Source organism: Salmo trutta, chromosome 40 (genome assembly GCF_901001165.1).
Source record: "Salmo trutta chromosome 40, fSalTru1.1, whole genome shotgun sequence".
Lineage (NCBI taxonomy): Eukaryota > Metazoa > Chordata > Actinopteri > Salmoniformes > Salmonidae > Salmo > Salmo trutta.
The window spans coordinates 18,652,234-18,678,499 of record NC_042996.1 but is presented as its reverse complement, the minus strand read 5'-3'; the positions used below and the strand labels follow the sequence as shown (position 1 = coordinate 18,678,499).

At 42.6% G+C, this 26,266-nt stretch overlaps 1 protein-coding gene across 2 annotated transcripts in view; it reads left to right on the top strand.

The window, feature by feature from the left end:
* grm8a (glutamate receptor, metabotropic 8a) overlaps positions 1 to 26,266 on the top strand; it is a 276,591-nt gene that overhangs the window by 91,811 nt on the left and 158,514 nt on the right. The gene's annotated exons all lie outside the window — the stretch shown is intronic.

Sequence of the window (26,266 nt, the reverse complement as noted above, 5' to 3'; positions counted from 1 at the left end):
ATTCTTTATTATCAGCAAGCTGGAGAGGTTCCAACAAGATTAATACACTAGGTAGTACACGTCTGTCAAGAGCTCGGCAATCCCGTTAGTTCTCTTATATACTGCTTGCACAGACAAGTTATTTTTGCATGATTTAGCTTATTCATTATTCATAATTTATTCATCATTAACGTTTGGTTCAGCTGAGACCTTGAAAATGAGACACTTTTTGGTTCTCAAAACAATGTTCTGGGCGTACAGCCACATTGCTTATCCTGATTCCTCCCAGGCACGATCAATCAGTCACTTGCATGATCCCAGTCGAATTGGTTATTAGAAAAGCACAAACATAAACATTGTCTTCACATTCCCTCCTCTTATGATAATTATCGTTACATTTTAAGGTACGCATAAGATTATAGCTTCTTTTAAAAGGAGGTTCTTCAATTAAAGTTAACGAAATCAACACATACAATCAGACACTTCATTCTTTCGAAACCATTCGCTCTGGTTTGTACAATCTAGAATACACACAAGGGCTCTGTAGACTCAGATTGTTTCCATAGCTCTTACCTATAAAACCATTGCAGTAGAATGTTTAACTTAAGACCTTCGTTTCATACAGTTACACAAATGCTTCATTACACAAATTAATTTATGGATTTTGACATAAAATGTTCCTTCATAAAGCCATGGTGTCACGTTTGTTGTACGAATGGGACCAAAGCGCAGCGTGTGTATCGTTCCACATTTTATTTAAACTGTGAAACTATGCAAGACATACAAATAAACTAATGAACAAAACAACAAACCGTGCCGAAGAGGTGCAACATACACTTACTCAAAATTCAATCTCCCACAAACCCACGTGGGAAAAACAACTACTTAAGTATGATCTCCAATTAGAGACAACGATGACCAGCCGCCTCTAATTGGAGATCATCCCCCAAAAAAACAACATAGAAATACAGAAACAAGAACATGACAACATAGAAAATCTAAACTAGACACAACCCCGTCACGCCCTGACCTACTCTACCATAGAAAATAAAAGCTTCTATGGTCAGGACGTGACACATGGGCTCAGACAGGTTAATCGACGTGTACGGAGGAAGAATTTGAATGTAAATCTGACATGATGCTTCTATAACAGGATTGTCCAATTGACATTGACACAGTATGCCAATCTATGTCAGATGATTCATGTCAGTTGAGACAACCATAAATAAATGTATGTAGTCATTCTGTCACAACTTACTTCGTCTTGACAAAGAAATAGAGAAATCGTCGTCTGAGAATGTGGACCAATATGGATTAGAGTTGATGCTCATCATCTTAATTTATTTAAATGACGTTGAAAACAAGAAAACAACAAGAACGACGAATGACAGTTTTGCAGGCTAAACTAACGCAGTGCAAAAACAATCTCCCACAAAAGACAAACAAACACACCCTCATATATGGGACTCTCAATCAAAGGCAAATAGACAACACCTGCCTTCAATTGAGAGTCCCAACCCCAATGAACCCAAACATAGAAACAGACACACTAGACTCAACATAGAATACATGAAACTCAAACAGTGCCCAAAAACCCCGGAATACTAAATCAAATGCCCTTACAACAAAAACACCACCCTGAACCACATAAAACAAATACCCTCTGCCACGTCCTGACCAAACTACAATACCAATTAACCCTTATACTGGCCAGGACGTGACAGTACCCCCCCCTTAAAGGTGCTAACCCCGGAAGCACCTTAAGAAAAAAAAAAAAAAACAACAACCCCAAACAACAACAACTCAAAAATTCCCCCCTACTGAAGGGAGGGAAGGGAGGGTGGCTGCCGTCAACGACGGCACTGTGCTACACCCCCCCTCCCCAACCCAACTATATCTGGAGGTGGCTCCGGTTCTGGCCAGTCTGGCAGCTCGGGGCAGTCTGGCAGTTCGGGGCAGTCGGGCCGCTCTGGCAGCTCGGGGCAGTCGGGCAGATCGGGGAAGTCGGGCCGCTCTGGCAGCTCAGGGCAGTCGGGCCGCTCTGGCAGCTCGGGGCAGTCGGGCCGCTCTGGCAGCTCGGGGCAGTCGGGCCGCTCTGGCAGCTCGGGGCAGTCGGGCCGCTCTGGCAGCTCGGGGCAGTCGGGCCGCTCTGGCGGCTTCTGACTAGCGGGCGGCTCTGGCGGCTCCTGACTAGCGGGCGGCTCTGGTGACGTACGACTGGCGGCGGCTCTGGTGACGTACGACTGGCGGGCAACTCTGGTGACGTACGACTGGCGGGCGGCTCTGGTGACGTACGACTGGCGGGCAGCTCTGGTGACTGTCGACTGGCGGGCAGCTCTGGTGACTGTCGACTGGCGGGCAGCTCTGGTGACTGTCGACTGGTGGGCAGCTCTGGTGACTGTCGACTGGCGGGCAGCTCTGGTGACTGTCGACTGGCGGGCAGCTCTGGTGACTGTCGACTGGCGGGCAGCTCTGGTGACTGTTGACTGGCGGGCAGCTCTGGTGACTGTTGATTGCCGGGCAGCTCTGGTGACTGTCGACTGGCGGGCAGCTCTGGTGACTGTTGACTGGCGGGCAGCTCTGGTGACTGTTGACTGGCGGGCAGCTCTGGCGACTGTTGACTGGCGGGCAGCTCTGGCGACTGTTGACTGGCGGGCAGCTCTGGCGACTGTTGACTGGCGGGCAGCTCTGGCGACTGTTGACTGGCGGGCAGCTCTGGCGATTGTTGACTGGCGGGCAGCTCTGGCGACTGTTGACTGGCGGGCAGCCCTGGCGACTTTAGACTGGTGAGGCTGGGTTTACGCACTAGGTGCCTGATGCGTGGTGCTGGTACTGGATATGTCAGCTTTGAAACACACACCTTAGGGCTAGTGCGTGGAGCGGGAACAGGACGTACTGGACTGGGCTGACGCACTATAATCCTGGTGCGTGGTGCTGGTACTGGATATGCCAGCTTGAGAACACGCACCTCTAGGCTAGTGCGTGGAGCGGGAACAGGACGTACTGGACTGGGCTGACGCACTATAATCCTGGTGCGTGGTGCTGGTACTGGATATACCAGCTTGGGAACACGCACCTCTAGGCTAGTGCGTGGAGCGGGAACAGGACGTACTGGACTGGGCTGACGCACTATAATCCTGGTGCGTGGTGCTGGTACTGGATATGCCAGCTTGAGAACACGCACCTCTAGGCTAGTGCGTGGAGCGGGAACAGGACGTACTGGACTGGGCTGACGCACTATAATCCTGGTGCGTGGTGCTGGTACTGGATATGCCAGCTTGGGAACACGCACCTCTAGGCTAGTGCGTGGAGCGGGAACAGGATATATAGGACCATGGAGGCTTACTGGCGGTCTCGAGCTTAAACCTGGCATCGCCCTTTCTGGCTGAATGCTTACTACCCCCTGGCAAATGCGGGGCGCTGGTATAGCGCGTACTGGCCTAAACACACTTGGCCTCGCCATAACACCCATTACCCCGAAGCATAAGACCTGTCCATTAACTGGCCTCCGAGAAACAGTCCGGGGATTTGGCCTAGGGCTCCAAACTTGCCCCGCCAAACTACCCATATGCCCCCCCCCCCCAAAAGTTTCTTGGGGTTGCCTCTCGGGTTTAATCGCCAGTCGTGTTCCTCGGTAGCATTCCCGGTCTTTGCTCCATTTTTTCCATGGGCCCTCTCCGGCCATAACTTGCTCCCATGTCCATTTCCTCGGAATACTAAATCAAATGCCCTTACAACAAAAACACCACCCTGAACCACATAAAACAAATACCCTCTGCCACGTCCTGACCAAACTACAATACCAATTAACCCTTATACTGGCCAGGACGTGACACATTCATTGTATTTTTATGTCAGGTGTCATGGAGTTTATATGTATTGCATGTATGTCTGCTGTTTTTCTTTCAAATAAGGAAGTCTCTATAGTGATCTTTGGTAAAAAAAGTAGAGCGGCGTCGGGTCATATTGACAAAGATATTCAAACTTTATTGCCCAGGCACCACAGCTGCCTCACCTGTCACACACGCACGCACGCAGGCACGCACGCACGCACGCACCTAGTAGGTTGGAGCAGCAACAGTTGTGTCAGAGTCAGAAGATCAGTTTGCCAAAACAATATTACCTTGACACAGTTCCAAACACCCATGAACTCACACATCTGAGTAGGCCTACAGCTGGCAGAGCTCTGTAACGACATACTACCTCACCAATAACTTTTCGTGAATGAGGAGTAAGGAAAGGAAAGGAAAGGAAAGGAAAGGAAATAGGACCTGACCTATCAACATCTAAACTTGCCGCTTTGACTGGTTAACTCATTCTAAGTATATGGTCACAGTACCTAGCCACTGGCACCCACACCTGTTGATGAAATGTTTGTTATCTTCACCATGCTGAGTGCACTGCAGGTTGTGGTACTAGCATGTCAATATCATAAATTGAGGAATATTCCATTTCACTTTCATGGTCTATTCATTTAAGGTTTTCATATTTTATTTCTAATTTACTGTATGCCTTTCTCTTTTAATTAGTTCACCTTGTTATCTAGTACCCTGTGTTGAAAGGTGCTGGTAATTTGATTGGCCAGGTCTGGATGTCAGCCAGACGTATGTGTGAGGCTGTAATCAGGGGTGAGGAATCGCTGCAGGCTTGAGGAGAGGTGGATGTTATCCAGGATTGATTAAGTTGACTGGAGCCAAGTTGGGGAACAATTCTCTCTCTCATCCCTCTCTCCCCCTACCCCCCTTTATCTCTCTTTACTATTCTATCCTCCCTGTTTCCATCCCTCTTCCTCCTCTCTCCCACCTCTTTCCCCCATCCCTGTTATTTCTGTTTTTCTCCTCCTCTCCCTCTATACAACCAGCTCTGCTCTCCATACAGTCGAGAATAGTAATGCTGTTTAGAAGCAATGAAAACCTCTGTTGGGATGCTGGGTCGGGAGTAAAGGCTGAACTTTGACAGAATGAGGCGATTGTTTTTATTTTCTTTGATATATCCTTTATTTGTTTGTGCTGAGGGGATTTGAGGCATTTACATAGAGCTTATAGCTAGCTAAATCTCTCAGAATCACCTCAGCAACGCGAATTAATGCAGGAACACACAGGACTCACGCACTCTCTCTCTCTCTCTCTCTCTCAAACACGCACACACACACACACACACACACACACACACACACACACACACACACACACACACACACACACACACACACACACACACACACACACACACACACACACACACACACACACACACACACACACACACACACACACACACACACACACACACACACACACACACACACATACACACACACACACACACACACACACACACACCATAGGGCTTGACTAATTTAAGTGGCAGATTGGGGTGCTACGGTGCAGATTGGCATGCTGGGATGGGAACTTGATGAGTGTCGTGCAGTGCTTCTCATTAGGCAGGAGGACAACTGGTGATGTCATTATTCTCCTTGGATACAATCTGTTACTGTTGCTCCTCATCTTCACCTGTAACACAGTCTAAAAGGGGAGGTGACAAGATGGTGGAAATATGCATCACAATAACATGTCCTCTGTTTCAGTTAGCTGTTTGAGTAGAGTCTTAATTTCCTGCTTAATAACCACCATCAACCCTGACCAGCCACTGTGTCGTTGCAGCAGCATACAGCCCATCAACTCTCTCTCTGTGTGTGTGTGTGTGTGTGTGTGTGTAACTGTGTGCGTGTAACGGTCTCTCCCCTCACCCTTAATCCTGACGCATGTCCACCCTTCTCCGTCAGATTGTTTTACAGTAGGTCTTTCTGTGTTTGTGTGTGTCTGGGTTAATTAGCTATGGAGCAGACCCATCTATCAGCCTAATGCTCCGTCCCTGCCCAAGACAGTTCCATTAACACTGTTCACACACACACACACACACACACACACACACACACACACACACACACACACACACACACACACACACACACACACACACACACACACACACACACACACACACACACACACACACACACACACACACACACACACACCACACAGCCCCAGTAGAGAGGAGAAATGTTTACATCTTCCCCCCGAGGGACTTGGGTCAGGGTGGATATTATAATAGAGCTTGGTTGGATTTGTTTATTCTTTTTTTATTTCACCTTTATTTAACCAGGTAGGCCAATTGGGAACAGGTTCTCATTTACAACTGCGACCTGGCCAAGATAAAGCAATGTGACAAAAAACACAGAGTTACACATGGGATAGACAAATGTACAGTCAATAACACAATAGAGAAATCTGTATACAGTGTGTGCAAATGAAGTAAGGTGGTAAGGCAATAAATAGGCCAACAGTGGCAAAGTAATTACAATTTACACTGATATATGTGCAGATGAGGATGTGCAAGTAGAAATACTGGTGTGCAAAAGAGCAGAAGCAGAAAAAGAAAATATGGGGATGAGGTAGGTAGTTGGTTGAATGGGCTATTTATAGATGGGCTATGTACAGCTGCAGCAATCGGTAAGTGTAACGTGGGTCGTATAAAGGGGACCAAGGCGCAGCGTGTATAGTGCTCATATTCACTTTTATTATGAAGACACTAGAACAAAACAACAAAATGACCAACAACAGTTCCATCAGGTGAACATACACTAAACAGAAAACAACTACCCACAAAACCCAGGAAGAAAAACCCCTACTTAAATATGACCTCTAATCAGAGGCAACGAGGATCAGCTGCCTCCAATTAGAGATCAACCCAAACAATCCCAACATAGAAATAGAAAAACTAGAACTTAAACATAGAAATAGAAAACATAGAAAAACACAACATGCCCTGACCTACTCTACTATAGAAAATGACATCTTACTAGGATCAGGACGTGACAGTAAGCTGCTCTGACAGCTAACGGTTAAAGTTAGTGAGGGAGATATAAGTCTCCAGCTTCAGTGATTTTTGAAATTTGTTCCAGTCATTGGCAGCAGAGAACTGGAAGGAAAGGCAGTCAAATAGGTGTTGGCTTTGGGGATGACCAGTGAAGTATACCTGCTGGAGCGCGTGCTACCGGTGGGTGACCAGTGAGCTGAGATAAGGCGGAGCTTTACCTAGCAATTACTTAAAGATGACCTGGAGCTAGTGGGTTTGGCGACAAATATGTAGTGAGGACCTGCCAACGAGAGCATACAGGTCGCAGTGGTGGGTAGTATATAGGGCTTTGAGGACAAAACAGATGGCACTGTGATAGACTGCATCCAATTTGCTGAGTAGAGTGTTGAAGGCTATTTTGTAAATGACATTGCCGAAGTCAAGGATTGGTAGGATAGTACATTTTATGAGGGTATGTTTGGCAGCATGAGTGAAGGAGGCTTTGTTGCGAAATAGGAAGCGGATTCCAAATTTATCTTTGGATTGGAGATGCTTAATGTGAGTCTGGAAGGAGAGTTTACAGTCTAGCCAGACACCTAGGTATTTGTAGTTGTCCACATATTCTAAGTCAGAACCGTCCAGAGTAGTGATGATTGTCGGGCGGGCGGATGCGAGCAGCGGGCGGGTGCGGGCAGCGATCGGTTGAAGAGCATGCATTTCATTTTACTAGCATTTCAGAGCAGTTGGAGGCCAAGGAAGGAGTGTTGTATGGCGTTGAAGCTAGTTTGGAGGTTTGTTTACACAGTGTCCAAAGAAGGGCCAGATGTATACAGAATGGTGTCGTTTGCGTAGAGGTGGATCAAAGAGTCAACAGCAGCAAGAGCGACATCATTGATGTATACAGAGAACAGAGTCAGCCTGAAAATTAAACCCTGCGACACCCCGATAGAGACTGCCAGAGGTCCGGACAACAAGCCCTCCAATTTGACAAACTGAACTCTATCAGAGAAGTAGTTTGTGAACCAGGCGAGGCAGTCATTAGAGAAACCAAGGCTGTTGAGTCTGCCGATAAGAATGTGGTGATTGACAGAGTCGATAGCCTTGGCCAGGTCGATGAAGACGGCTGCACAGTATTGTCTCTTATCGATGGCAGTTATGATATCGTTTAGGACCTTGGGCATGGCTGAGGTGCACCCGTGACCAGCTCGGAAACCAGATTGCATAGCGGAAAAGGTACGGTGGGATTCGAAATGGTCGGTAATCTGTTTGTTCACTTGGCTTTCGAAGACTTTAGATAGGCAAAGCAGGATGGATAGAGGTCTGTAACAGTTTGGGTCTAGATTGTCTCCCCCTTTGAAGAGGGAGATGACCGCGGCCGCTTTCCAACCTTTAGGAATCTCAGATGATACGAAAGAGAGGTTGAACAGACTAGTAATAGGGGTGAGCAGGTCACTGGGACTAAAATCCCCTCAACATCAGTTGAAGTATAATCTACAGGTCCAGACTAGAATCCCCTCAACATCAGTTGAAGTATAATCTACAGGTCCAGACTGGAATCCCCTCAACATCAGTTGAAATATAATCTACAGGTCCAGACTAGAATCTCCTCAACATCAGTTGAAGTATAATCTACAGGTCCAGACTAGAATCCCCTCAACATCAGTTGAAGTATAATCTACAGGTCCAGACTAGAATCCCCTCAACATCAGTTGAAGTATAATCTACAGGTCCAGACTAGAATCCCATCAACATCAGTTGAAGTATAATCTACAGGTCCAGACTAGAATCCCCTCAACATCAGTTGAAGTATAATCTACAGGTCCAGACTAGAATCCCCTCAACATCAGTTGAAGTATAATCTACAGGTCCAGACTAGAATCCCCTCAACATCAGTTGAAGTATAATCTACAGGTCCAGACTAGAATCCCCTCAACATCAGTTGAAGTATAATCTACAGGTCCAGACTAGAATCCCCTCAACATCAGTTGTAGTATAATCTACAGGTCCAGACTAGAATCCCCTCAACATCAGTTGAAGTATAATCTACAGGTCCAGACTAGAATCCCCTCAACATCAGTTGAAGTATAATCTACAGGTCCAGACTAGAATCCCCTCAACATCAGTTGTAGTATAATCTACAGGTCCAGACTAGAATCCCCTCAACATCAGTTGAAGTATAATCTACAGGTCCAGGCTAGAATCCCCTCAACATCAGTTGAAGTATAATCTACAGGTCCAGACTAGAATCCCCTCAACATCAGTTGTAGTATAATCTACAGGTCCAGACTAGAATCCCCTCAACATCAGTTGAAGTATAATCTACAGGTCCAGACTAGAATCCCCTCAACATCAGTTGAAGTATAATCTACAGGTCCAGACTAGAATCCCCTCAACATCAGTTGAAGTATAATCTACAGGTCCAGACTAGAATCCCCTCAACATCAGTTGAAGTATAATCTACAGGTCCAGACTAGAATCCCCTCAACATCAGTTGAAGTATAATCTACAGGTCCAGACTAGAATCCCCTCAACATCAGTTGAAGTATAATCTACAGGTCCAGGCTAGAATCCCCTCAACATCAGTTGAAGTATAATCTACAGGTCCAGGCTAGAATCCCCTCAACATCAGTTGAAGTATAATCTACAGGTCCAGACTAGAATCCCCTCAACATCAGTTGTAGTATAATCTACAGGTCCAGACTAGAATCCCCTCAACATCAGTTGAAGTATAATCTACAGGTCCAGACTAGAATCCCCTCAACATCAGTTGAAGTATAATCTACAGGTCCAGACTAGAATCCCCTCAACATCAGTTGAAGTATAATCTACAGGTCCAGACTAGAATCCCCTCAACATCAGTTGAAGTATAATCTACAGGTCCAGACTAGAATCCCCTCAACATCAGTTGAAGTATAATCTACAGGTCCAGACTAGAATCCCCTCAACATCAGTTGAAGTATAATCTACAGGTCCAGACTAGAATCCCCTCAACATCAGTTGAAGTATAATCTACAGGTCCAGACTAGAATCCCCTCAACATCAGTTGAAGTATAATCTACAGGTCCAGACTAGAATCCCCTCAACATCAGTTGAAGTATAATCTACAGGTCCAGACTAGAATCCCCTCAACATCAGTTGAAGTATAATCTACAGGTCCAGACTAGAATCCCCTCAACATCAGTTGAAGTATAATCTACAGGTCCAGACTAGAATCCCCTCAACATCAGTTGAAGTATAATCTACAGGTCCAGACTAGAATCCCCTCAACATCAGTTGAAGTATAATCTACAGGTCCAGACTAGAATCCCCTCAACATCAGTTGAAGTATAATCTACAGGTCCAGACTAGAATCCCCTCAACATCAGTTGAAGTATAATCTACAGGTCCAGACTAGAATCCCCTCAACATCAGTTGAAGTATAATCTACAGGTCCAGACTAGAATCCCCTCAACATAATTTGAAGTATAATCTACAGGTCCAGACTAGAATCCCCTCAACATAATTTGAAGTATAATCTACAGGTCCAGACTAGAATCCCCTCAACATCAGTTGAAGTATAATCTACAGGTCCAGACTAGAATCCCCTCAACATCAGTTGAAGTATAATCTACAGGTCCAGACTAGAATCCCCTCAACATCAGTTGAAGTATAATCTACAGGTCCAGACTAGAATCCCCTCAACATCAGTTGAAGTATAATCTACAGGTCCAGACTAGAATCCCCTCAACATCAGTTGAAGTATAATCTACAGGTCCAGACTAGAATCCCCTCAACATCAGTTGAAGTATAATCTACAGGTCCAGACTAGAATCCCCTCAACATCAGTTGAAGTATAATCTACAGGTCCAGACTAGAATCCCCTCAACATCAGTTGAAGTATAATCTACAGGTCCAGGCTAGAATCCCCTCAACATCAGTTGAAGTATAATCTACAGGTCCAGGCTAGAATCCCCTCAACATCAGTTGAAGTATAATCTACAGGTCCAGACTAGAATCACCTCAACATCAGTTGTAGTATAATCTACAGGTCCAGACTAGAATCCCCTCAACATCAGTTGAAGTATAATCTACAGGTCCAGACTAGAATCCCCTCAACATCAGTTGAAGTATAATCTACAGGTCCAGACTAGAATCCCCTCAACATCAGTTGAAGTATAATCTACAGGTCCAGACTAGAATCCCATCAACATCAGTTGAAGTATAATCTACAGGTCCAGACTAGAATCCCATCAACATCAGTTGAAGTATAATCTACAGGTCCAGACTAGAATCCCCTCAACATCAGTTGAAGTATAATCTACAGGTCCAGACTAGAATCCCCTCAACATCAGTTGAAGTATAATCTACAGGTCCAGGCTAGAATCCCCTCAACATCAGTTGAAGTATAATCTACAGGTCCAGGCTAGAATCCCCTCAACATCAGTTGAAGTATAATCTACAGGTCCAGACTAGAATCCCCTCAACATCAGTTGAAGTATAATCTACAGGTCCAGACTAGAATCCCCTCAACATCAGTTGAAGTATAATCTACAGGTCCAGACTAGAATCCCCTCAACATCAGTTGAAGTATAATCTACAGGTCCAGACTAGAATCCCCTCAACATCAGTTGAAGTATAATCTACAGGTCCAGACTAGAATCCCCTCAACATCAGTTGAAGTATAATCTACAGGTCCAGACTAGAATCCCCTCAACATCAGTTGAAGTATAATCTACAGGTCCAGACTAGAATCCCCTCAACATCAGTTGAAGTATAATCTACAGGTCCAGACTAGAATCCCCTCAACATCAGTTGAAGTATAATCTACAGGTCCAGGCTAGAATCCCCTCAACATCAGTTGAAGTATAATCTACAGGTCCAGGCTAGAATCCCCTCAACATCAGTTGAAGTATAATCTACAGGTCCAGACTAGAATCCCCTCAACATCCGTTGAAGTATAATCTACAGGTCCAGGCTAGAATCCCCTCAACATCAGTTGAAGTATAATCTACAGGTCCAGACTAGAATCCCCTCAACATCAGTTGTAGTATAATCTACAGGTCCAGACTAGAATCCCCTCAACATCAGTTGAAGTATAATCTACAGGTCCAGACTAGAATCCCCTCAACATCAGTTGAAGTATAATCTACAGGTCCAGACTAGAATCCCCTCAACATCAGTTGAAGTATAATCTACAGGTCCAGACTAGAATCCCCTCAACATCAGTTGAAGTATAATCTACAGGTCCAGACTAGAATCCCATCAACATCAGTTGAAGTATAATCTACAGGTCCAGACTAGAATCCCCTCAACATCAGTTGAAGTATAATCTACAGGTCCAGACTAGAATCCCCTCAACATCAGTTGAAGTATAATCTACAGGTCCAGACTAGAATCCCCTCAACATCAGTTGAAGTATAATCTACAGGTCCAGACTAGAATCCCCTCAACATCAGTTGAAGTATAATCTACAGGTCCAGACTAAAATCCCCTCAACATCAGTTGAAGTATAATCTACAGGTCCAGACTAGAATCCCCTCAACATCAGTTGAAGTATAATCTACAGGTCCAGACTAGAATCCCCTCAACATCAGTTGAAGTATAATCTACAGGTCCAGACTAGAATCCCCTCAACATCAGTTGAAGTATAATCTACAGGTCCAGACTAGAATCCCCTCAACATCAGTTGAAGTATAATCTACAGGTCCAGACTAGAATCCCCTCAACATCAATGCTGGCCTCCTTATAGCATTCTTCCAACAAAGTGACATCATCTGTCAATGTGACATTGACCTTACAGTATGTCTCTGTCTGTCCCCATTTCCTCTTCTTCCCTTGATATTACCTGTGAAATGTCTGCCTTTCAGACATACATACAATGCTAACCTGTGGACTGTGTGATTACATGAATGTGCTTGTGTTTGTCAATGTACATGTATGTGTGTACATGTGTGTACTGTATGTGTATAGTAGTATTAACATGCTGCACGGTGCTTTCCCTGCAGAGAGTGGGATGTGTAATTGTGGTGAATTTATTTTCCCTGGCGTCGCTGTGAACCACGCTCCTCAGCCTCTCCCTGTCCTCTCTACGACCGGCAGGCTGATTATTTGAGCAGCTCTGATTGAAACTGCATATTCATTAGAGCAAATGGAATTAGAGGTGGATTCACGGCCTAATCAACTTCTCCAGCGAAATCGTAACGAATCCTTAATTTCCTCCCTCCTCCCCTCCCTCTGACTCTCCCTCCCTCTGCTTTGAAAACGGCTGCTTTCTCAACCCACGGTTCATAGATGATTTATACTGTATGGCAGAGAGTCACAAGCTTGTCACCACAGTGGGACTGATATTATGGAGTTGACGAGCGGTTATTTATCCTTGTTTCTCTGCATTAGTCCAGAACGTGAAGATTTGAATGAAAGGTTGTGACTCGTTTGACTAGTGACTCGTGAGCAGAGCCACATATATAAATCATTATGTATATGTCTTGGGTCATGAGAATGGGTTGTAGTCATAAAAGTAGCATTGACTTTAGCTGTATGCTGTGCACAGTAGACAGCACAGTAGACAGCACAGTATAGAGCACAGTAGACAGCAAAGTAGACAGCACAGTAGACAGCACAGTAGACAGTACACAACACAGTACACAGCACAGTAGACAGTACAGTAGACAGTACAGTATACAGCACAGTAGACAGTACAGTAGACAGCACAGTAGACAGCACAGTAGACAGCACAGTAGACAGTACACAACACAGTAGACAGCACAGTAGACAGCACAGTAGACAGTACAGTATACAGCACAGTAGACAGTACAGTAGACAGTACAGTAGACAGTACAGTATACAGCACAGTAGACAGCACAGTAGACAGCACAGTATACAGCACAGTAGACAGTACAGTAGACAGTACAGTAGACAGTACAGTATACAACACAGTATACAGCAAAGTATACAGCACAGTAGACAGTACAGTATACAGTACAGTATACAGCAGAGTATACAGCACAGTATACAGCACAGTAGACAGTACAGTAGACAACACAGTATACAGTACAGTATACATCACAGTAGATGGTACAGTAGACAGTACAGTATACAGTACAGTAGACAGTACAGTATACAGTACAGTAGACAGTACAGTATACAACACAGTAGACAGTACAGTAGACAGTACAGTATACATCACTGTATACAAAACAGTAGATGATATAGTATACATCACAGTATACAGCACAATATACATCAAAGTATACATCACAGTCTACAACACAGTATACATCACAGTATACATCACAGTATACAGTACAGTATACAGCACAGTAGACAATATAGTATACATCACAGTGTACATCACAGTATACAACACAGTAGATGATATAGTATACATCACAGTATACAGCACAATATACATCACAGTATACAACACAGTATACATCACAGTATACATCACAGTATACAGCACAGTATACAACACAGTAGACAATATAGTATATATCAGTGTATGGCACAGTATACAACACAGTATACATCACAGTATAAAGCACAGTATACAACATAGTATTCATCACAGTGTACAGTACGGTATACAACACAGTATACAACACAGTATTCATCACAGTGTACAGCACAGTATACAACACAGTAGACAACACAGTATACAGTACGGTATATAACACAGTATACAACACAGTATACATCACAGTATGCATGACAGTATACAGTACAGAAGACATCACAGTATGCAGCACAGTATACAACACAGTAGACAATACAGTATTCAACACAGTATAAAGCACAGCAGACAACACAGCATACATCACAGTATACAAAACAGTATACATCACAGTATAAAGCACATTATACAGTACAGTAGACACTACAGTATACAACACAGTAGACAGTACAGTAGACAATACAGTAGACAGTACACAACACAGAAAACAGTAAAGTATACAACACAGTAGACAGTACAGTAGACAGTACAGTAGACAGTACAGTATACATCACAGTATACATCACATTATACAGTACAGTAGACAGTACAGTAGACAGCACAGTAGACAGCACAGTAGACAGTACAGTAGACAGTACCGTATACAACACAGTAGACAGTACAGTATTCAACACAGTAGATAGTACAGTACACAGTACAGTATACAAAACAGTATACAGTACAGTATACAGCACAGTATACAACACAGTAGACAGTGCAGTATACAACAAAGTAGACAGTACAGTATACAACACAGTAGACAGTACAGTTTACAGTACAGTATTCAACACAGTAGACAGTACAGTATACAGTACAGTATATAACACAGTAGACAGTACAGTATACAACACAGTAGACAGTACAGTATACAGTACAGTACACAACACAGTATACAGTACAGTATACGTCACAGTATACAGTACAGTTTACAGTACAGTATTCAACACAGTAGACAGTACAGTATGCAGTACAGTATATAACACAGTAGACAGTACAGTATACAACACAGTAGACAGTACAGTATACAGTACAGTATACAACACAGTATACAGTACAGTATACATCACAGTATACAGTACAGTATACAGCACAGTATACAACACAGTAGACAGTACAGTATACAACACAGTAGACAGTACAGTAGACAGTACAGTAGACAACACAGTAGACAGTACAGTAGACAGTACAGTATACATCACAGTATACATCACATTATACAGTACAGTAGACAGTACAGTAGACAGCACAGTAGACAGCACAGTAGACAGTAGAGTAGACAGTACCGTATACAACACAGTAGACAGTACAGTATTCAACACAGTAGACAGTACAGTACACAGTACAGTATACAATACAGTATACAGTACAGTATACATCACAGTATACAGTACAGTATACAGCACAGTATACAACACAGTAGACAGTACAGTATACAACACAGTAGTGAGTACAGTAGACAGTACGGTAGACAACACAGTAGACAGTACAGTAGACATTACTGTATACAACACAGTAGACAGTACAGTAGACAGCACAGTATTCAACACAGTAGACAGTACAGTACACAGTACAGTATACAAAACAGTATACAGTACAGTATACATCACAGTATACAGTACAGTATACAGCACAGTATACAACACAGTAGACAGTACAGTATACAACACAGTAGTGAGTACAGTAGACAGTACAGTAGACAACACAGTAGACAGTACAGTAGACATTACTGTATACAACACAGTAGACAGTACAGTAGACAGTACAGTATACAGCACAGTAGACAGCACAGTAGACAGTACAGTAGACAGCACAGTAGACAGCACAGTAGACAGTACAGTATACAACACAGTATACAGTGCAGTATACAACACAGTAGACAGTACAGTATACAGCACAGTAGACAGCACAGTAGACAGCACAGTAGACCGTACAGTATACAGTACAGTATACAGTACAGTATACAGCACAGTAGACAATATGGTATATATCACTGTATACAGCACAGTATACATCACAGTATACAACACAGTATACAGCACAGTATACAACACAGTAGATGATACAGTATACAGCACAGTATACATCACAGTAGACGATACAGTATACAGCACAGTATACAGCACAGTATACAACACAGTAGACGATACAGTATACAACACAGTATACATCACAGTATACAACACAGTATACAGCACAGTATACAACACAGTATACATCACAGTATACCTCACAGTATACAGCACAGTATACAACACAGTATACAACACAGTAGACAATGAAGTATACATCGCAGTATACAGCACAGTATACAACACAGTAGACAACACAGTATACATCACGGTGTACAGTACGGTATACAACACAGTATACAACACAGTATACATCACAGTGTACAGCACAGTATACAACACAGTATACACCGCAGTATACAGTGCAGTATACAACACATTATACATCACAGTATGCAACACAGTAGACGATATAGTATACATCACAGTATACATCACAGTATATGGTACAGTATTCAACACAGTAGACGATATAGTATACATCACAGTATACAGCACAATATATATCACAGTATAGAACACAGTATACAGCACAGTATACATCACAGTATACATCACAGTATACAGCACACTATTCAACACAGTAGACAATATATTTTATATCACAGTGTACAGCACAGTATACAACACAGTATACATCACAGTATACAGCACAGTATACAACACAGTAGACAACAAAGTATACATCACAGTGTACAGTACGGTATACAACACAGTATACAGCACAGTATACATCAAAGTGTACAGCACAGTACACAACACAGTAGACAACACAGTATACAGTACGGTATATAACACAGTATACAACACAGTATACATCACAGTATGCATCACAGTATACAGTACAGAAGACATCACAGCATGCAGCACAGTATACAACACAGTATACAATACAGTTTACAACACAGTATACAGCACAGTAGACAACACAGTATACATCACAGTATACAACACAGTATACAACACAGTGTACATCACAGTATAACGCACATTATACAGTACAGTAAACACTACAGTAGACAGTACAGTATGCAACACAGTAGACAGTACAGTAGACATTACAGTATGCAGCACAGTATACAGTACAGTAGACATTACAGTATACAGCACAGTAGACGATATAGTATACATTACACTATACAACACAGTAGACGATATAGTGTACATTACAGTATACAGTACAGTATACAACACAGTAGACATCACAGTATGCAGCACAGTATACAGTACAGTAGACATTACAGTATACAGTACAGTAGACAACTTTGTATACATCACAGTATACAACACAGTATACAGTACAGTATACAACACAGTAAACAGCACAGTATACATCACAGTATACATCACTGTATACAACACAGTATACAGTGCAGTATGCAGCACAGTATACATCACTGTATACAACACGGTATACATCACAGTATACAAAACAGTATACAGCACAGTATACATCACAGTATACATCACAGTATACAACACAGTATACCAGACAGTATACAACACGGTATCATCACAGTACACAGCACAGTATAGATCACAGTATACAACACAGAAGACAGCACAGTATGCATCACAGTATACAGTACAGTAGATTATACAGTATACATCACAGTATACAACACAGTATACATCACAGTATACATCGCAGTGTACAACGCAGCATACAACACAGTAGACAGTACAGTATGCAGCACAGTATACAACACAGTATACATCACAGTATACAACACAGTATACATCACAGTATACAACACAGTATACAACAAAGTATACCAGACAGTATACAACACGGTATACGTCACAGTACACAGCACAGTATAGATCACAGTATACAACACAGAAGACAGCACAGTATACATCACAGTATACAGTACAGTAGACGGTATAGTAAACATCACAGTATACATCACAGTATACATTGCAGTGTACAACGCAGCATACAACACAGTGGACAGTACAGTATGCAGCACAGTATACAACACAGTATACATCACAGTATACAACACAGTATACATCACAGTATACAACACAGTATACAACAAAGTATACAACACAGTGGACAGTACAGTATACATCACAGTATACAGTACAGTAGATGGTATAGTATAGATCACAGTATACAACACAGTATACATCACAGTATACAACAGAGTATGCAGCACAGTGGATAGTACAGTATACATCACAGTATTCAGTACAGTAGACGGTATAGTCTACATCACAGTATACAGTACAGTAGACAATATAGTATACATCACAGTATACAACACAGTATACAACACAGTAGACGATATAGGCCAGAAAAAAAATGTATGAAATGTAAGTCGCTCTGGATAAGAGCGTCTGCTAAATGACTAAAATGTAAAATGTAAATGTAATGTATATATCACAGTATACAGTACAGTTTGCAGTACAGTAGAGAATACACTATTCAGCACAGCAACTTGTCAGGGAAGTTAGGAACAAATATACACAGGCAGTTAGAAAAGCTAAGGCTTGCTTTTTCAAACAGAAATGTACATCCTGTAGTACTAACTCAAAAATGTTCTTAGACACTGTAAAGTCCATGGAGAATAAGAGCACCTCCTCCCAGCTGCCCACTGCTCTGAGGCTAGGAAACACTGTTACCACCGATAAATCCACTATAATTGAGAATTTCAATAAGCATTTCTCTACGGCTGGCCATGCTTTCCACCTGGCTACCCCTACCCCGGTTAACAGCCCTGCACCCCCCACAGCAACCCGCCAAAGCCCCCACCATTTCTCCTTCACCCAAATCTAGATAGCTGATGTTCTAAAAGAGCTGCAAAATCTGGACCCATACAAATCAGCCGGGCTAGACAATCTGGACCCTTTCTTTCTAAAATTATCTGCCAAAATTGTTGCAACCTCTATTACTAGCCTGTTCAACCTCTCTTTCGTATCGTCTGAGATTCCCAAAGATTGGAAAGGTGCCGCGGTCATTCCCCTCTTCAAAGGGGGTGACACTCTAGACCCAAACTGCTGCAGACCTATATCTATCCTACCCTGTCTTTCTAAGGTCTTCGAAAGCCAAGTTAACAAACAGATTACTGACCATTTCGAATCTCACCGTACCTTCTCCGCTATGCAATCTGGTTTCAGAGCTAGTCACGGGTGCACCTCAGCCACGCTCAAGGTCCTTAACGATATCATAACCGCCATCGATAAGAGACATTACTGTGCAGCTGTATTCATCGACCTGGCCAAGGCTTTCGACTCTGTCAATCACCACATTCTATTGGCAGACTTGGTTTCTCAAATGATTGCCTCGCCTGGTTTACCAACTACTTCTCTGATAGAGTTCAGTGTTTCAAATCGGAGGGCCTGTTGTCCGGACCTCTGGCAGTCTCTATGGGTGCGCCACAGGGTTCAATTCTCGGGCCGACTCTCTTCTCTGTATACATCAATGATGTTGCTCTTGCTGCTGGTGATTCTCTGATCCACCTCTACGCAGACGACACCATTCTGTATACTTCTGGCCCCTCTTTCTACACTTTGTTAACTAACCTCCAGACGAGCTTCAATGCCATACAACTCTCCTTCCGTGGCCTCCAAGTGCTCTTAAACGCAGGTAAAACTAAATGCATGCTATTCAATCGATCACTGCCCGCACCCGGTTGCCCGTTCCAGCATTACTATTCTGGACGGCTCTGACTGGACAACTACGTGGACAACTACAAATACCTGGGTGTCTGGTTAAACTGTAAACTTTCCTTCCAGACTCACATTAAGCATCTCCAATCCAAAATGAAATCTAGAGTCGGCTTCCTATATCGCAACAAAGCATCCTTCACTCATGCTGCCAAACACACCCTCGTAAAACTGACCATCCTACCAATCCTCGACTTTGGTGATGTCATCTATAAAATAGCCTCCAACACTCTACTCAACAAACTGGATGCAGTCTATCATGGTGCCATCGGTTTTGTCACCAAAGCCCCATACACTACCCACCATTGCGACCTGTACACTCTCGTTGGTTGGCCCTCGCTTCATACTCGTTGCCAAACCCACTGGCTACAGGTTATCTACAAGTCTCTGCTAGGTAAAGCCCCGCCTTATCTCAGCTCACTGGTCACCATAGCAGCACCCACTCGTAGCATGCGCTCCAGCAGGTATATCTCACTGGTCACTCCCAAAGCCAATTCCTCCTTTGGCTGCCTTTCCTTCCAGTTCTCTGCTGCCAATGACTGGAACGAACTGCAAAACTCTCTGAAGCTGGAGACTCATATCTCCCTCACTAGCTTTAAGCACCAGCTGTCAGAGCACCTCACAGATCACTGCACCTGTACATAGCCCATCTGTAAACAGCCCATCTATCTACCTACCTCATCCCCATACTGTATTTATTTATTTATCTTGCTCCTTTGCACCCCAGTATCTCTACTTGCACATTCATCTTCTGCACAGCTACCATTCCAGTGTTTAATTGCTGTATTGTAATTACTTCGCCACCATGGCCTATTTATTGCCTTAACTTACCTCATTTGCCCTCACTGTATATAGACTTCTTGTTTTCCTTTGTTCTACTGTTTTATTGACTGTGTTTTGTTTATTCCTTGTGTAACTCTGTATTGTTGTATGTGTCGAATTGCTACGCTTTATTTTGGCCAGGTCGCAGTTGCAAATGAGAACTTGTTCTCAACTAGCCTACCTGGTGAAATAAAGGTGAAATGAATAAAAAAAATAAAAATACAACACAGTAGACAATATAGTATACATTACAGTATACAGTACAGTAGACAATATAGTATACATCACAGTATACAACACAGTATACAGCACAGTTGACAATATAGTATATATCACAGTATACAGTGCAGTTTGCAGCACAGTATACAACACAGTATACATCACAGTATACATCACAGTATACAGCACAGTATACATCACAGTTTACAGAACAGTATACTGTAGTGGTAGACGATGTGGTATACATCACAGTATATAGCACAGTATACAGCACATTATAAAACACAGTATACTACACGGTATACATCACAGTACACAACACAGTATACAGCACAGTATACAGCACAGTATACAACACAGTATACAGCACAGTATACAACACAGTAAACAGCATAGTATACAGCTAAGTATATAACACAGTATACAACACAGTATACATCACAGTACACAGCCCAGTATAGATCACAGTATCCATCACAGTATACAACACAGAAGACAGCACAGTGTGCGTCACAGTATACAGTACAGTAGATTATATAGTATACATCACAGTATTCAACACAGTATACATCACAGTATACATCGCAGTGTACAATGCAGTATACAACACAGTAGACAGTACAGTATGCAGCACAGTATACAACACAGTATACATAACAGTATACAACAAAGTATACAGCACAGTGGGCAGTACAGTATACATCACAGTATACAGTACAGTAGACGGTATAGTATACATCACGGTATACAACAAAGTATGCAGCACAGAGGATAGTACAGTATACATCACAGTATACAGTACAGTAGACGGTATAGTATACATCACAGTATACAATACAGTAGACAATATAGTATACATCACAGTATACAACACAGTATACAGCACAGTAGACGATATAGTGTATATCACAGTATACAGTACAGTTTGCAGTACAATAGATGATATAGTGTATATCACAGTATACAATACAGTATACAGTACTGTAGTTGACATAGTATACATCACAGTATACAACACAGTATACAGCACAGTATACATCACAGTATACAGCACAGTATACTCTACAGTAGACGATATAGTATACATCAAAGTATACACCACAGTATACAGCACAGTATACAACACAGTATACAGCACAGTATACATCACAGTTTACAGCACAGTATACTGTAGTGGTAGACAATATGATATACATCACAGTATATAGCACAGTATACAGCACATTATACATCACAGTATACATCACAGTATACAGCACAGTATACAGCACAGTATACAGCACTGAATACAACACAGTATACAACACAGTATACAGCATAGTATACAACACAGTATCCATCACAGTATACAACACAGAAGACAGCACAGTGTGCATCACAGTATACAGTACAGTAGATTATATAGTATACATCACAGTATTCAACACAGTATACATCACAGTATACACCGCAGTGTACAATGCAGTATACAACACAGTAGACAGTACAGTATGCAGCACAGTATACATCACAGTATACAACAAAGTATACAACAAAGTATACAGCACAGTATACATCACAGTATACAACTAAGTATACAGCACAGTGGATAGTACAGTATACATCACAGTATACAGTACAGTAGACGGTATAGTATACATCACAGTATACAACACAGTATACATCACAGTATACAACAAAGTATACAGCACAGTGGACAGTACAGTATACATCACAGTATACAGTACATTAGACGGTATAGTATACATTACAGTATACAACACAGTATACATCACAGTATACAACACAGTATGCATCACAGTATACAACAAAGTATGCAGCACAGTGGATAGTACAGTATACATCACAGTATACAGTACAGTAGACAGTATAGTATAAATCACAGTATACAACACAGTATACAGCATAGTAGACGATATAGTGTATATCACAGTATACAGTACAGTTTGCAGCACAGTATACATCACAGTATACAGCACAGTACACAGTACTGTAGACGACATAGTATACAACACAGTATACATCACAGTATACTGTACAGTAGACGATATAGTATACATCAAAGTATACATCACAGTATACAGCACAGTATACAACACAGTATACAGCACAGTATACATGACAGTATACAGCACAGTATACTGTAGTGGTAGATGATATGGTATACATCACAGTATATAGCACAGTATACAGCACAGTATACAACACTGTATACTGCACAGTATACATCACAGTTTACAGCACAGTATACTGTAGTGGTAGACGATATGGTGTACATCACAGTATATAACACAGTATACAGCACGTTATACAGTACAGTATACAGCCCAGTAGACGGTATAGTATTTATTTAATGTGTGTGGTGTATTGTTTCTTTATCAACTCATTTGCTCTCCATGTTACTCATCCCACTCGGTCTTTCATTTCCTCATTCTCTCCGTCTTTCTCTTTAACAGAGTTCAGAAAAGGCATGGTTTCCGAGGTCACTAGGTCGCTTTCTCATCGCCATGCCGATACGGACAACTGCAATTTCATCTTCATGATCTCACATCTTTCTTCCTCTGATGTGGATATTCTTCCGCTGTTGGAAAATAAGACACGCTTTTTTATTTCATAAAAAAATAAATAATAATTTAACCTTTATTTTATCCGTTGTTTTCCATCCCGACCCTTATATTTTGACATACATTGTTAATATGGTTTATGAACGTTTGTATTGCTTTGTGTTTGTAATATTCCTTAGTTTTGGAAAATATAAACTCTTCAAAAGTTCACTTACGATTCGTCAAAACAAATATATCTTCCAAGAGAGCTGACAACATTGAAGATGTAGCTAGCGTAATAGTCTTTCATGGCTGGAAGATTGGTGAAGGTGAGTAAAAGTGAGAGCCTCCTCGCCTGGGAGTCAAAGAAGTCTCCAATTACTTGTTGGTTGTTAGATGTGCTGTTTTTGAGCTGACAAGCGTTGATAGCACTGAGACACAGAGACACTGAGCAGTGCGTACCATCAGTATTCACTACAAGTAGCTGTCCTCCTAGAATCCCTCCACACCTTCCATTCCCCATCTAGTGATTCTGCTGTGTTCAGCTATCAGGACCATTTGTGTTTAAATCATTTATGTTACTGTGTGTGTGTGTGTGTGTGTGTGTGTGTGTGTGTGTGTGTGTGTGTGTGTGTGTGTGTGTGTACAGAGAGAGAGAATTAGACCTGCATCTAGGTCTTGATTCTGATTGGCAGCTCTCCCCTCTCTCCTAGAATGCCACTGAAGCAGCCATAGACTACTTGTGTGTGCACACTCCTGTGTGTGTTATGTGTGTGTGTGCATCTTCTGTGTGTGTGTGTGCTATGTGTGTGTATGTGTGCACACTTCTGTGTGTGTGTTATGTGTGTATTTGCATACAATGCCTTCGGAAAGTATTCAGACCCCTTGCCTTTTTCCACATTTTGCTACGTTAAGACTTATTCTAAAATGGATTCAATGGTATTTTCCCCTCATCAATCTACACACAATACCCATAATGACAAAGCAAAAACAGGTTTTTATCAATTTTAGCAAATGTATAAAAAATAAGAAACGGAAATATCTAATTTACATAAGTATTCAGAACCTTTACTCAGTACTTTGTTGAAGCACCTTTGGCAGAGATAACAGTCTCGAGTCTTCTTGGGCATGACGCTACAAGCTTGGCACACCTGTATTTTGGGAATTTCTTCCATTCTTCTCTGCAGATCCTCTCAAGCCCTGTCAGGTTGGATGGGGAGCGTCACTGCACAGCTATTTTCAGGTTTCTCCAGAGATGTTCGATCGGGTTCAAGTCCGGGCTCTGGATGGGCCACTCAAGGACATTCAGAGACTTGTCCCGAACCCACTCCTGCGTTGTCTTGCTTGTGTGCTTAGGGTTGTTGTCCTGTTGGAATGTGAACCTTCGCCTCAGTCTGAGGTGCTGAGTGCTCTGGAGAAGGTTTTCATCAAGGATAACTCTGTACTTTGATCCATTCATCTTTCCCTCGATCCTGACTAGTCTCCCAGTCCCTTCAGCTAAAAAAACATCCCCACAGCATGATGCTGCCACCACCATACTTCACCGTAGGGATGGTGTTAGGTTTCCCCACAGATGTGACGTTTTGCATTCAGGCCAAAGAGTTCAGTCTTGGTTTCATCAGACCAGAGAATCTTGTTTCTCATGGTCTGAGAGTCCTTTAGGTGCCTTTTGGGAAAACTCCAAGCTGGCTGTCATGTACCTTTTACTGAGGAGTGGCTTCCGTCTGGCCACTACCATAAACGCCTGATTAGTGGAGTGCTGCAGAGATGGTTGTCCTTCTGGAAGGTTCTCCCATCTCCACAGAGGAACTCTGCAGCTCTGTCAGAGTGACCATAGGGTTCTTGGTCACCTCTCTGACCAAGGCCCTTCTCCCCCTGATTACTCAGTTTGGCTGGGCGGCCAGCTCTAGGAAGAGTCTTGGCGGTTCCAAATTTCTTCCATTTAAGAATGATGGAGGCCACTGTGTTTCCCCTTAAATACTGCAGAAATGTTTTGTCACCCTTCCCCATATCTGTGCCTGGACACAATCCCGTCTCACAGCTCTACGGACAATTCCTTCGACCTCATAGTTTGGTTTTGCTCTGAAATGCACTGTCAACTGTGGGACCTTATATAGACAGGTGTGTGCCTTTCCAAATCATGTCCAATCAATTGAATTTACCACAGGTGAATTCCAATCAAGTTGTAGAAACATCCCAAGGATGATCAATGGAAACAGGATGCACCTGAGCTCAATTTGAGTCTCATACAAAGGGTCTGAATACTTATGTAAATAAGGTATTTTTGCATATATTTTGCAAACATTTCTAAAAACCTGTTTTTTCTTTGTCGTTATGGGGTATTGTGTGATAATGAGGAAAAATCCATTTTAGAACAAGGCTGTAACGTAACAATGTGGAAAAAGTCAAGGGGTCTGAATACTTTCCGAATACACTATATGTGGTGTTTAAGTATGTGTGTGTGCGGGAGTGGGAGCATACGAGTGTGAGTGTGTGTACACGTCTGTGTGTGTGTCAGTGTGTGAAAGAGAGTGTGTGGGTGTAAAATTCAGCCGTGGGCAGCCTCTCCCTCCTGACAAATCAACCTGTCAGTCGGCCATCTCTCACCCAGATTCCATTACTTCGCC